The sequence below is a fragment of the Abramis brama genome (assembly GCF_963993115.1).
Source record: "Abramis brama genome assembly, chromosome: 20".
NCBI lineage: Eukaryota > Metazoa > Chordata > Actinopteri > Cypriniformes > Leuciscidae > Abramis > Abramis brama.
The window spans coordinates 34,058,053-34,073,537 of NC_139982.1; the positions used below are offsets into that span (position 1 = coordinate 34,058,053).

The 15,485-nt window shown below is 37.4% G+C and overlaps 1 protein-coding gene across 4 annotated transcripts in view; it reads left to right on the top strand.

Moving 5' to 3' along the window:
• The window catches only part of LOC311071306 (ubiquitin carboxyl-terminal hydrolase 12-B-like), a 46,685-nt gene that overhangs the window by 17,292 nt on the left and 13,908 nt on the right, over nucleotides 1–15,485 (top strand). For 2 of the 4 annotated variants that reach the window (XM_084095659.1, XM_084095660.1), the window contains exon 1: nucleotides 560–5,986. The exons of the other annotated variants lie outside the window; for them this stretch is intronic. The gene's annotated coding sequence lies outside the window, so the exon portion shown is untranslated. Of the gene's footprint in view, nucleotides 1–559; nucleotides 5,987–15,485 lie in introns of those variants that run through there. 4 annotated transcript variants of the gene reach the window in all.

Sequence of the window (15,485 nt, forward strand, 5' to 3'; positions counted from 1 at the left end):
AGCGACTAGCGACTAATCTAGCTACTTTTTGAACAAACCTCGGTAACCTCCAAATGTTGCCAGCATGAGTCCTGCGAGCGCGAGATTTGCTTTCTCCTTGCGGTCACACACCTCTCTCTGCGTCTACCCTGTTCTGTGAATGGCTGAGGGCAGCAGCACGGCAGCTACAGACGTGAATGAGCAGTTTCCACGGACAAACTTTTTTTTTTTAAATATATTTAAAGAATTTAGTTTGACCATTTTATTTTCCTTTCTTTTCTTGTGCTTATTACTTATAATACTCACTATCACAGTGCTTTAGTTCACCCAGTTCCCGAACTCTCAATTCAGATAATTTTACACATAAAAAATAGTCATTCAATAGCTACTCGTTCTATTGTCTGACAAAAAAATATAGTAAATGAGAACAGCTTTATTGGACATTCGGCTATATAGCCTATATTATATTATATTATATTATGTTATGTTATGTTATGTTATATTAAAATACAGTATGTGAGCATGATTTTAATGAGAAAAAACATTAGGCAGGCGGAACGCAAGTACGCCGCGATGACGTCATGAATATGCTAATTGTCGTTTGACATCATCTAGCGACATTTAGCTACTTTTAGGGGAGGCGTCAGCTACTTTCCATTGAAAATAGTTGGCAACACTGTGCATGCTGCTGCAACGCGTTTTGCATTATATAAAAATTAAAGAATAATTTTTGGCTTCAATATCTCACGGAAAGAGACTTTCCCCCAAGCGTAAGTTCTTACGCAGTACGAGAGAACCTCTCGTAAGAGAACACAAGTTTAATCATATCATTGTAGCCTATGTGTTTACACCATCTGGCAGCGCTGTGAGGAATAATAATAACGGAAAATCTACCTCAGAGTGCGGGTATTGCGAGGAGAGAGGATCCGAATACTGTAGTAAGTTTTTTTTTCCTTCTCAAGTTAATCGCGTTTCTGTGAATGAATGAATGGCAGCCGCAGAGATGCGCGCTGTTTATCACAGCGCGCAAAAAGACAGTTTAAATTTAAATTGCGTCTCTGTGTGAATGAATGATGATGTTTTAGCAAACTGTATTGCTATACTGAGTTGAGTAAAAATCGACAGAAATATGTTGAAATAAAATGTAGGCTATTTGTATAAGCAACGTATTAAACTGAAAATTAACATTTATATGCCCTAATATTTCATAAAAACAACGTTACAGTCAGGCGTTTCTGTTTGTGAATGAATGTTTCGGTTTTAGCAAACTGTATTGCTATACTGAGTAAAAATCGACTGAAATATGTTGAAATAAAATGTATTTGTATAAGCAACGTATTAAACTGCAAATTAACATTTATATTTCTTATAATAAAAATGAAAGACCTATGTTACAGACATATGAAAGACAACATTTCGTTGATTAGTTTTGGATAGATTATACATTTTTACTGTAAAATATCTGCCACCTCAAATAAGCTTTTGTTTGCCAATATTTGCTCATGTTAAATATAGTATGTTTTGTCAAAAATAAAGTAATCAAATAATCAATCAAATCCTTAACTTTGAAATATGTATGATAAAATGTATACTTTAGTTTTTACAAAGAAAGATTACACTTGAATTGTTGTTGTAATTGTAACCTTTTTAATAAAAAAATATATTTACAAGGTAGATGTAAACAAACTATTAAAAGGTAAATATAAGCCTTTTCTTTAAATAATTGTTTTAATTAATTAAATAATTATTGTGTTTTATTAGTGACAAATTTGGGGAGAGGATAAATATTCCAAAACTGAAAATACAGTATGAGAATTAACTGCACAATTACTAGACATGTTTTCCTTGGATATTATAGGCCAAATTGCAAGCACAATATGTGGAAAAATAAAAAAGAATTGAGATGCTTCCAACTGTTGCTCTTGCATTCTTGTGGCTCAGTGACTCACCTGAATGAATGGCTAATTAAGTATGCAGGCCCCATTGTCTCCTAAGGTGTGAACCACTAAATATGCATGATTGTTGACGCCCACTCCGCATATTGCCTTTCCAAACAGAAAGTGCTTTGCAAAATTCAAATCAATGTATTGTGTTATGTGAATGATTAGGCAGGGTGATTTTCACATCATTTTGAAGAAAAAACACTAGGCGATGACATCCATTAGACAAAAGTCTTATTGGCACATATTTAGTTTGTGTTTTGTGGCCTTATTTCAGAAACTTCAGTTTTTAGTTTTTTCAATAACCACGCATAAACATTATTCTCTCAAAAATGCAGACATGTACATTCTTGTTGCTCACATGGTAGCCCTGTTTGTGCTAAATAGTGTGTAATTTTTTTTGCCATTAATATGTTTATAAGCAACTGAAAAAAGCACAAATGTCAGGGCATGTCAGAACATCTCAAGGACCCCAAAAACACCTTAGACCCCAGAGGGTTAAACAGCCATAAATAAAAGTTTTTAGAGTCTATGAAGTTTGTTTATGGCTTTATGGCTTTTGTTTTGTTTATGGCTCATTTTTTAAATCCACCACCCCCAGCTGTTCCTGGAGTGTTCTTCAGGTGTTCCTCCACTGCTGCATCAATGTCTGAGTCTGTAGCATTTGGGCTCCACCTCATCACAGCATTTGAGGAAAGAGAATATGGTTTAAAAAAAAAAGAAAAAGGCTAATTTCTAGGTAAATGACGTACTTTAAAAATATATATATATCGGAAAATAACCATGTTATTTTACTGCATAATAATCTTATGTAATAATCATAATAATCTTAAGATGTTCTGCATTAAATGTGTTCGAAGTGAAAAGAAAAAGAAAAAAAAACAGCATTTGCCCTCTTCAATACTGAGCCCTTAAGAAAGACCCTTCACTAGGTGTGTAACTGTAGAAGTGAAAAGGACATTTCTAAAAAAAGACAGATGGTCTTTTAAAGAATGTCCCCTGAATAGATAAAAGTTAACAACAAAAATTACATTAATATTAGACAAGGAACAAGAGATTTTTTTTAATGTCATAAGGCCAAAATTACCTTGAATTACATCGTACAAAGCGTTCATGTAGCGTTGAATGACTTCTTTTCAATTTGGCCACCACTCCTCATATTGAAAATCGCCATTAAAGCATTTGACATGATTCTGTGAAAGAAATTACACAGGATTACTTCACCTCAAAAAAAAAAAAAAATTCCAAGTAAAGGTCAATTTAGGGGAGACTGAATTGACAGCGAGCGAAAACAATGGCATCAATAATCATTCAATACTTGGTTAAATACTTGTACTTCTAACAAAGGTTGACAACAAACTTCAAATAAGCCAGTGTTTTAAACACACCATAGTTAGTTAAATTTTATTTCTGTCATGCCAAACATTTGGCCCATCCCACATGGGATTACCAGACACCACAAACTTATTTAGCAAACATCTTCCGGTCACATATACAAATCATTCGGAGAAAAACATGAATACAAAATATTCATACACATATATACACACACACACACACACACACACACACACACACACACACACACACACACACACATATCACATACAAACAAATCCTCATCTACAGATCATCTCGATAAAGAGCTTTTTTCCTCTTCTCCCAGGCTCTCTCAAGATAATTGGCTAATTTATGTTTCACATGTGAACAGCCATCTCAGTCTTTGAGCATCATCCATATTTACCAAATCAATCTCTGACTTTATCTTAAAAAAATAAAAAAAATAACACTGTTCACAATAATTAGAAATATATAATATTTCTTACTTTCACTTTCAGTTGACATGGGGTAAGCACTCCTTGAGGGTCTGGTGCCAGCTATTTCAAAATGTAAAGATTTGTAAAATGTAAATTAAATTTTGGATAGGACAACCCCATGGCTGGAAAAGACCATTAACACACACACACACTCACTTCCGTGCTCTCTCCCGAATGCAGCGGTCAAGAGGCAAGACAACATTAGGACATTCTGTTAATGAAACCAAAACACACACAAACTTAAATAAGAGGGTAGTTAAATAGAAACAGTTAGCAATATTGTTTTATTTTAACTACTTTGTGGATGAAGCAAAGATTTAGATTTCTTGTAATCCATTTGGACATAGTCAACTATTGTAGCCATATAATAATCATTCACAATGAATAAATCCAAGGTAGCCAACCCTGGTCCTCGAGAGCCACTCTCCTGCTTGTTTCCAAACTATCCCTGCCCTACTTCCTGCTGACTAATAGTGGTATCAGGTGTGTTGTCAGTCAGAAGCTGGAAGGGCAGGAATTGTTGGAAAACACGCAGGGCAGTGGCTCTGGAGGACCAGGGTTGGCTACACCTGGTCTACATATTTTAAATTGTGAAGCGATAAGACTGATGTTCAAATGTACACGTCACAGTGTAATACTGTGAATAACAGTGATAATACTATGAAATTAGCTGGCTGTACATTAGCTTTTTCTTGAGCAATGACAGACATTATAGGCTCTATATTTGTAACTGTATGAACAATTATTTAGAAAAATGTATGTTTGTATTTAAGGTATATTGTGTATAAAATAAGATGCAGATCACAAAGTTCTCACACACAATGGGGTGTCCTCTGGGACTGGGATGATAAAGCAGAATTAGGAACTGGAGACAAATGGGTGAAAAATATTTAAGGTAAGAAAGGAGGACACCTTAATCAATAAACACCATAACTATAAGGTAAAAAAACAAAAACAAAAAAAAACACACCTTTATGAAGGACATTAAACAAGAAACAGATGCAATGTCTCTTTGGTTCTGTCAGATGGCCTGGAGAAGGATTCCCGAACTCTATGTCTGACAGACGGCTGTTCGTTATGTGACCCTGAAAGAAAAATTGCAACTTATTGTAATTTCGACAAGTACAACAAACAAAATCACATTTTAGTCAGCGCGACCTATAACAAAATGTAATAACAAAAATGTCTAATGTCACATTTATAATACAAAATGTACTTACCCAACAGCAGATTTTTAGTTATTCGGCAACACAACAATGCACCCTCAAATCCTGCTCGCCTCGTGGTTGTAGAGAAACGGGAAACAGTTCCGGCAAGATGGCAGACTGAGTAGTCAAGCTGTTTCGTGCTCTCACAAAATTTCCCAAGTTAGTTTATTTTGACAAGTTTTTTTGCTAATACACATACCCAAAGTTGTGGTGCCGATATGGAAGAACATTGTTACGAAATGGAAATAGCTGTAGGTTCGAGCAAAAGGGAGAGAGGAGCTGATTCTGATCCACCCACACAGAGTAAACCCCAATAAGGGAAAAAGTCTAAAAAACCAACAGAGAGTGAGGAAAATCAGGTGCCCAATTCGGCTATTCTGGATGCGATTAAAGCCCTTGGAACTAAGGTAGATTTACAGCACAAAGAGTTAAGCACGCAAATGAAGCAGCATAGTGCGATGATTGCAGGCGTTGCTAAGTCCGTCCAAAAAAATTAGCAGGAGTTACGAGAATGCAAAGACAAAATTAAAATGATGGAGAAACAAATTGAAAATCTGTCCGAAGTCAATAATGATCTGAAAATTCGTGTGCTGGAAGAGGAAAGATACAAGAGAAGATGGTGTCTTCGCATAAAAGGTCTCAAGGAGAACTCAAACAAGCGCATAAGAGAGAATGTGATTCAACTTCTGGGCAAGATAACGCCTGAGTTTGCTTCTACCATGGAGGAGGCTGTGGATGTCGTGCATCGGGTGGGAAGAAAGGAGACCGGTCGTTCGAGATAGGTGATCATTCTTTTTACCCGCAGATTGGTGCGAGACGAAGTATGGAAGAGAACCAAGTCGTCATCGATGTGCAACGAAGCTGGCATCCGTTTTGCCGAAGACCTGACGAAAGAAGATAGAATATTGAGACGTGAATTATGGCCAAGAATCGAACAAGCCAGAAAGGAAGGCAAGGCGGCTGGGTTTAGAGGTCCATTTGGATATATCGAGGGTAAACGTACCTCGTAAAAAGGGTATTGACTGCTTCTCTTTGATATGAGGTGAGGTGGAGTGATAAAGGAATGGGACTCTGTTTTTCTATCCCACAAACTCTATTCTTTTCTATTCTCTAGTCTCTACATCTTTATTTGGATTAAGTTTTTTTAGTTTTTGTATTCAATTTGAAGTTTTATTTGTTTAATTGTTCATGTTCGCGTTAAAATCTGATATCTCATTTTCTTCTTTAAATTGTAGGGGTTTAAAGGACTCAGTTAAGAGAAAGGCATTTTTTAAATTTTGCAAAAGTCAAAAATCACATTGTTTTTTTCTACAAGAAACACATTCAGAGTTGGCAGATGTTACCTTTTGGAAAAGCAGTGGGGGGGGGGGGATGATATGATATTTAGTCATGGTTCAAATCGGTCTGCAGGGGTCGCTATATGCATGAATAAATGCCCAGGCAAGATTATTCCTCACAAGGCAGTTGTTCATAAGATCACTTAGAAAGTGTAAGTAAATGATTATTTAACTATTTAAATGTACATTCATATATGTTATTATTCAGACATATAGTGATGGTTACTTAGTGTGTTAATAAATGCTTTATTAACATGTATTTCTACTGTAATTCATGGTTAATTCAGGGAGTTATAAAGCATTTAGTAGTGGTCAGTTAACTATTTGTGTGAGCTCATCTAAAGTGAGGACTAGTTATGCCTTGTAAAGCATTTATAAAGATTTAAAGGCTCATTTAAATATTTTGATGTTCTGTTTCACTGTGTTGTGGTATTTATTGGAGGTGGAGTATTGAAGAGAGGGGTGTGTTTGTTTGGGTTCATTCCAAATATCAACAATGTCCAACAGCGTTTTTGAAATATAGCCTTCACCCCACCTTAAAATCTGGCGTTTTTTTTATGTCCATCTATAGTTGCCATCATCTGAAGTCTTCGTGAGTGTTGGTGTCATTAGAAGTCTTCACAAGTGAGGCTGGATCCACACTGGAGCTGCTGTAATCTCTAGTGAACTTGCTGAGCATCCTGAGATAGGAACAGCAGTTCCTATTATTTCAGGCAAAAGATGATTGTGCACTTTTTACCATTTCATCACATATTAACTGTAAAACAAGATAATGAGATGTGTTAATTGAATGTTTGGCTAAAGAGTTGTGTCTTTAGTCTAGATTTAAATTGGGAGAGTGTGTCTGAGCCCTGAACATTATCAGGAAGGTTATTTATGAAAGAAAAAGAGTAGCAAAACTCGAGAGCATAAAGATGTGAATTTGAGAACTTGTCCCCTGTAAAATACAAGTCCAAAGTTGAATTTAGAGATTTGCACTCGCAGAACGTGACTTAACGCATAGACAGTGATATTAAAATAAATAAATGATAACTCTGTAAACACCATACACCATACTAATTAAAAATAGCCTACTACAGGGCTATTCAATTGGCAGCCTGCGGGCCAAATGTGGCCCGCCAATCATCTCCATGCGGCCCGACGGCACCAACCTCCCTCCTCCTCTTTTCCTGGCGGTGCGGCTAATTCAGTTTGATACTCGCTCCGATTGACCTGAGAAACGTTTTACGTGCGAATATTTTAGCAGTTATTATATGTGTCCCGAATTTATGTCGACTGAACCAGCGATAGGCTACCAATCATTCGTGAATGAATCATTCTTTTGGTTCGATTCTAAACGCGCTTGCATAACGGTCTAAACCTATTCGGATTCAGTCGGACTGCTCCATCACTGAATCATCTGAAGCGGTTTCTCGTTCAGTACAGTATAACAACAAATAGCAAATAGTTGTTTCACTAGTTGTTTCAACACGGCCCAGCACGGAGTTGCGTTTACTCCCGGTCCCGGACACTATATTAAACAGCGTTGCGACAACCAGTGGGAAGCGTTTCAGTTCGACAGAAACCTCTCTCTGTTACAAACCACAAATCACTCGATGATTTAATTAGCATTAAATCGGATGAAACAGCTTCAACATTCCAAACAAGACTGATGAGGAAAGCCGGAGAAACATTGTGTCATGAACGAAATTAGAACACTTTAAATCCCCTAATCACCCTTACAAACATTTACCATGAATGTACTGTAGTAATTTACCATGGTTGGGCAGAAATGTGCAATATTTATATTGAATACTATGTAGTAATAAATAAATAAATATAGTAAATATATATACTATAATATTATGTAGTATAATAGTAAATATTGTGATTTATATTGCATTAGTTTTATTAGGTGGGTAGAGGAATATATAATTAATGTTTGTTATGAAATTATGTCAGTTTCTTTGTAAAGGTGCGTATAGTTTTTAACTTGTGTTTAGGCATTTTTTATACAGTAAGAGTGAGTAGCCTGTGGTTAACAAGTCTCACTGTCAGAATATTTTCATTTAAGCATAACTATTATAAATAAAATAATTATTATTTCTCACCAACAGCTATGAGTTTGTATAAATAATTTATTTGTTCCAAGGAAAATAGTTGTACACAGCTGTAAATTATCAAGTTTTTTTTTTTATTATGGTTTTATATATTTGCATACTGTTGGGTACCAGATTTCCAAGTAAATACCACACTTTTTTTAGGGTTACTTTAACTTATTTATTGAAACTGTTATGTTTCAATAAATAAGCTAAACCCCCAAACCAACCCACCAGCCCACCTCAACTTTTCGATTTAATAATGCGGCCCTCGAATGAAACTAATTGAATAGCCCTGGCCTACTATGTACAGTTAAGCGTTTTCCTCGCATAGAAAACGCGATTAAAATACAGAAAGCGATCAAAGAACAATCACTTTCCAATCGCTCAAAGCTGTCAATCACACACCATCTTTCTTTGGAGGAAACCATTGCTAACAGAAGAACACAATGATTGGAAGCACTTCTTCCTTCCTTATAGCAATTATGTGCTGATGATATGATTAGTAAAATTATGTTAGCTGGTAATTTGGTGCCAAGGACAAAAACAGTAAAATTTGGGGTTTTGTGATAAAGCTTTTTGAAATGATGTAAAATGCCTCTGATCACTCTGCACAATAATCTAGAAAAATGTGAATCAACATCATAACAACTGAAGCAACAAAAATTTCAAATTTGGCCACAGCTGTACCCTGTCATTCAAGTGGTAAGTGTCCGGTCTAACAGGGTGATGTTGGTGGTGCATCCGCTGTTCAGCTCCCGCAAAAGGTCCACGTACTCGTAGGAGATGCCCTGTTGTTGTAGGGCGAGCAGTATGGCATTGATCTCTATGCTGTCGAAGGCTTTCTCGTAGTCTACGAAGGCCAGTACCAAGGGCATCTTGTACTTCCGGCAGCGTTCGAGCAGTTGGTTCAGCACGTGGATGTGGTCCATTGTGCTGTAGCCAGACCGGAAGCCGGCCTGTTTGGGTGGCTGTTGTTCGTCCAACTGCCTGGCTAGTCGGTTGTACAGCACCTTGGTGAAGACCTTGTACACGGTCAGCAGGAGCCAGATTGGCCGATAATTGCTCAGCTGTTCGCGCTCACCCTTCTTGTACAACAGCACTGTCTTGGCCGTCTTCCATTGATCTGGTGTTCTTCTCTGCGCCATGTAGCGGCTGAAACGGCTGGCCAATGCTGCCTAAAGCATCGGTCCACCCTCTTTGAGCAGCTCGGCCTCGATTCCGTCCAGCCCTGGCGCCCGGTCTTTCTGGATGTTCTGGATCGCATGCCTGACCTCACTGGTCAACACTGACGGGATGGCTGGTATGGCATCGTCCTGCATTTCGGGTGGGTCGACTGGTGTCTTGCTGGCGAACAGGTCCGTATAGAACCCAAAAAAACCCCAAAAAAACTTTGCTAAGAGGTAATTTTCAATTGAGAAAGAGCATAAAGAGAGAGCTCACAAAGCACAAAGAGAAGTGGTTTATAAGGCTTCTGTGGAAGCTTTCATACATTTGCTCATCCCCTATATTATGTTTTCCCCTCCCCCACGGAACAAAATATCAAAGTTCTTGCAAGAATTATGTTTTCCCTTCCCTGGAAATATATAATTGGCACTGGAAATATCTAATTTCTTGTGAGAATTATGATTCCCCCCTCCACTATATCGTGTGAACTATCAGTGGTTCTCGCAATACTTCAAGTAGGCCTATATGGTAATGTCAGGTTAGGGCCCTAAAGCAGAGTGAAGGTTTTTGAAGATCATAAAATCTCAACTTATAATGACCTCAATATCATCCAAAATAAATGTGGGATTTGTGCCTAATCACCAATGTGAACAACAAAAAAATTGATATTTCTTATATGTTTTATACGGTTTTATACAGCAAAATGAGCCTGGGGTCAAATTGACCCCAAAGAACACCGATGCTACAAAAGTACGTACAGAATATTGAAAACCTATCATCATGTTAATTTTATGTTTACCCAGTTGTCCCCATTAAATTAGGAAAAGTCTTTAAATATGAAGCAAATTTTTTTTTTTTTAAGTATGTATTTAGAGACGTTAAACACTGAATGGGGTCAAATTGACCCCAAAGGTAATAGGAGGGTTAAATTACAAATAAAGCACTTTTTCCTTCGGACTACTGTAGCGTGACTTAAAAGATAGGACAAGATGCCAAACACATGGATCTCACGGGATCTCGGATCGTCATCACACTACATCCTTATGCTTAAATCAAGTGATCAAAGTGCTCGTTGCCGCTGCGATCAGTGGCGCGGATACTGTGTTTGTTTGTGGCTCGCGCACAGTCTTCACTCGCTTCAATCCGTTGTGGAGACTCTCTATTCGTTCCAGTGAAATTACAAAACAAAATGCACACAAACGTGTCTCTGCCTGATATACAACCACTGATAAACATAATCGGATTTGATAAAAAGAAAAAAAACTATATGAGTACAGATTCGAACCCGACACGCTTGGCAAAAGTTCTAGCACTGGACCACTTAAGTACACGTTTAAATAAATTCTACAACTCACAACATCTTAGACCGCATTAAACGACAAATTAAACCAAATGTACTATTTAAATTGAATTGTGTTACCAACGCTTTTTTTTTTTTATTAAATTTGTATTATATTTACAAATTTTTATATTTTTATATTCAGAGGTGGACAGAGTACACAGCTTAATTACTTGAGGAAAAGTACAGATACCCCTTGCTAAATTTTACTCAAGTATAAGTAAAAGTACTACACTCAGATGTCTACTTAAGTAAAAGTACTAAAGTACTTGTTTTTAAAAGTACTTGAGTATCAAGAGTACAAGAGTACATTTTCTAAATATTGCATTACTACTGCCACAGTGCTTACATGGGTAAACACAGCAAACACTTGAAGCGAAAACTATCATTAACTTGTTCAGAAAATTGAAATAGTCTGGCGAGGTGGGGCCACGGCTTGGCACATTCCCGGGATGCGATTTTTATTTATTTTTTTCAGGATGGTAGGGGAAGACTCATGAATATTCATTAGGGAAGTCATCCCTGATTGGTCTAATGATCTACCCCTAACCCCACCCCTAAACCTACCCGTCACTGGGGGTCTTATGACCTCCATAACCCCGCCCCTAAACCTACCCGTCACTGGGGTTAAGACCAATCAGGGATGACTTCCCTAATGAATATTCATGAGTCTTCCCCTACCATCCTGGGGAAAAAAATATCGCTCCCGGGATGGACCTGCTGTGTCTTCATCCATTGTTTCGTCCATGGTTTCGTCTCTTATCTAAATCTGACCATGGAGTTGACTTTGGCGGAAAGCTGAAGGTGATTGCTGATAGGCTGTCCCAATCAGTGGCGCCTGCGCAATCCAATCACGTTTGAGAGGGTTTCCGAGATGTTTATTTTTTCCTTTTTTTTTTTTGAAGTAGTAACGGGTACTCACAGTTATGGATAGAAATGTAGTGGAGTAAAGAGTACAATATTTGCCTCTCAAATGTACTTGAGTAAAGTCATGAGTACTCCCCAAAAATGATACTTGAGTAAAGTACAGATCCCTCAAAATTGTACTTAAGTACTGTACTCAAGTAAATGTACTCAGTTACTGTCCGGCTCTGTTTATATTACATTATTAAGCTACGCCGCGCCTGCTCATAGGCTACTCTTTTTTTTTTTTTTTAAGAGACCCCCACAAAGATGAAATCATAATTCGAACCCTGTGGGAAATAGAGCACTGACTGTAACAGAGATCTGCCTACGCCTGGCCGATGCCTTTGCGATGTTATAGGGAGGGAGGCCGACGCTCGATGTTGGGCCGATGTCGGCCAGACGTACGTGTGTGCTATCTGGGGAGTATCCGCAACGGATTGAAGCGCGCGTCCGAGTGAAGACAGTGGTATTCATATAAGAGGTAAAAACGCTATAAATACTGTTCGTTTTCTCACACAAACTGCTCGTTTCGTGTCTCAGGCCATCAATGTGTACTTATGATGGGGAATTATGTGCATATAACAAACGAACAGTATTTATATCGTTTTTACCTCTTATACACAGCCACGTCCAAGTGATCTGATCTGACGTGTGCGCAGACTGGTGCATAGATATATACACTAGATTTCGCCTTGTCTACGGCAGTTCATTGAACGAATGTCTTTAAGGCGACATCTAGTGTATATATCTATGCACCAGTCTGCGTACACGTCACACACCAGGATGCGCGTGCGCCCTCAGATCACTTGGACGTGGCTGTGTATAAGAGGTAAAAACGATATAAATACTGTTCGTTTTCTCACACAAACTGCTTGTTTCGTGTCTCAGGCCATCAATGTGTACTTACGATGGGGAATTGTTTAATTTGGACGACGGGGAATTGTTTTAATTTGGACTTCTCTGTGCATGCTCTTTGAGACAGTGACCATAGACCTGCATTATATGACTGACAGACAAGAACGGTTTGACCTAAAAATATCAAAATTGAAACTACTGCGGACAAAAAGACACCTACATCTTGGATGCCCTTGAGGTAAGCTAAAACATACCAAAATTTAATTTCAAAGTGAACTATCCCTTTAAATGGCTTTCCTGAGGTAAATGTTCTGTGACATAATTGTTCTCCAGCTGTTATATCGACCTTTGTGCTGTTGAAAAACACTGATTGGTCGATATTATGTATGAGGAATATACATTTCGGTAAATTGCGTGAGAAAATGGATGTGTGGCGTGAGAGTGTGTGAAAAGTGACAATTGTGTGAGTCTCACGGTGAATGCGTGAGAGTGGGCAGCCCTCTTTTACTTCAGGCAGTGACTGGCAATGAGTCTTTTCATCAAAAGAGACAAGTTTACTAATACTAGTCTCGAATTTCCCAGACGGAAGATAAATGCTCTGCTGTGATTTTGTAGATGGACCGTTTTGAGAATACACGAAGCAGAGTTGAAGGGCAAGCAGGGTTGGCAGCAGAAATGTGGGGGGGTTGGGGGGAGGATATGTAATACAAATCTTAACTAGAATCACATTATAATGAGGTTCCCAAATGTCACACGCCATACAAACTTGAAGCTGGGTAAAAACAACACTATGTTTTCTATGAAATAGAGCTCATTGACCATAAGAACCAATCAAACCAATCACAACCGTTCAACGGCTCTGGAACTAATCAGGACTAGTCACGTGTAATATGCTATTGTTTGAATTTAAACAAGAACAAACTTTTTTAAACATGTTTGGAAAATGTATCTATGATGCATTTCAAATGATGTTGAAATCCTTGTGGGAATTTCAGTTGTACACAGCGTATCACGTAATGGAGGTCCGTGTAAAGAGATGAATACCTGGAGGGTCAAAAATTTCACTTTTGCTTTCATTTAATTGCAAAAAAAGTGCAAGTTGCTTTCAGTTGAGCCTTGGCTGTGAAACCAGGGGAAAGTGTTTTATCAACCTTTTTTTAATCATGGAAAACTTTTATTTGCTCATCCTGCAATGTTTTTCAGTATCTTGTCATAGTCTGTCAGTGTTACCACTTACAAATACAGTAGTAAAATGAATTCCTATTATATGGCATTGTTTTGATAGATATATCATATATTACATCATTTTACAATACACGGGATACAAATACTTTTACAATTAAGATTAGTTAAATGGCATTTATTGTCAGCCAAGTTTCATGAAAACAACGAAATTCATTAATAAATAAAATAACCAATGAACAGAATAAGAACAATAAATGAGGTAAATAATCATAGCGCAGCATGTGTAAGAATATTGGACATGAATGCCCTCTCAAGTCGTATTTACCACTAGGAGCCTCGGAGATAATTTTGATGTGGAGTGTCCATATTGGGCGGACCACAATCTTTAAACATGGCTGAGGGGAGAACAATTGATGTGACTGCTATTCTTTATTAGTTTTTCCACAACAGCTAAATCGCCTTCGTCTTGTCAAACATAGTGCATAGGCTATTTACATACTTAAAAATAATTTTAAGCATATTGCATATTTTATACACAGTGAAAATAGCCTGTGTCTGATAATTCCAGAATTGTCAGCAAGCTGACTATCTAGATAGCTCAGCGAATATATATATATATATATATATAGTTGTAAATGATTGGGATGCTTAACTCTTTCGCCGCCAGTTTTTCTTTTTTAAAAGTTGCCAAAATTTGATCATTTTCACAAAATTTCATAGCCCCCAGAACATTTTATTGTATTCATATCTGAACATGCAATATATCAAAAGAAAGAACAGTTTTATTCTAGCTTAATGCATTCTTTATTAAGAGTTGAATGTGGGCAAGTTTCATAAAAAGCAACATTTTGAGCAAAAAGCTGATAAAATGGTGTTTTTGTCAAAGAGACTGCGTCATCGCGATGAACTAAGATGAGTGACAGCTTTAGTGATTATAAATGGACCACTCTTTGCATGTTTCTATGCGATATATAATCCATTCAGAATTTGAATAAATCTTTTGTTTGTTTTTTTCATGCTTGACCAGCAACCATGTACACGCTGCAAAGTTTTGGGAGCAACATCCACTAATACATGTTATTATTGTCATGTATGTGTTTCTCCTTCCTCAGAAAAAAATACTCTGTGTGGACCAGTGCCACTCTGGCCCTAATGTAGTCTCACAAATGATTTATAGGTTGTTTTGTTTGAAACCACTAAGAGATCTGGGGCCGTTTTACATAACTTCATATCTTCAGTTCTTAAAATAAGCTATGATTGAAATAGACTTTAAACTAATAAGGATGTTTTCGTAATCCAGTCCCAGAAAGAGAAGATATTCACTATAGATCACATTCTGTTCAATTCACACCATGGTTAAGCCATTTTATTTTCTTTGAAAATTCCTTGTACTTCTCTGAACATTCTCCATCAATAAAGCAAGAGAAGCTGCACTGAGAGAAAACACTGTCTCCGTCCCTGAAACCCTGTGGAGATGTAAATCTCCTGCTACACAAAAGTATTGATGCCTCACGTTACTGTCTGTGTTTGTCACAATGATCCAGTTTGATTTCTGGGAGAAACGGTTTCATCTTCAGTGACTTTGTTCACTGTAGTTCACTCATCAATTCAGAATTGGATTGTTTTAGATGGACATTATTGTCACACATGGGCTGATAAATGATTTATTTTCTC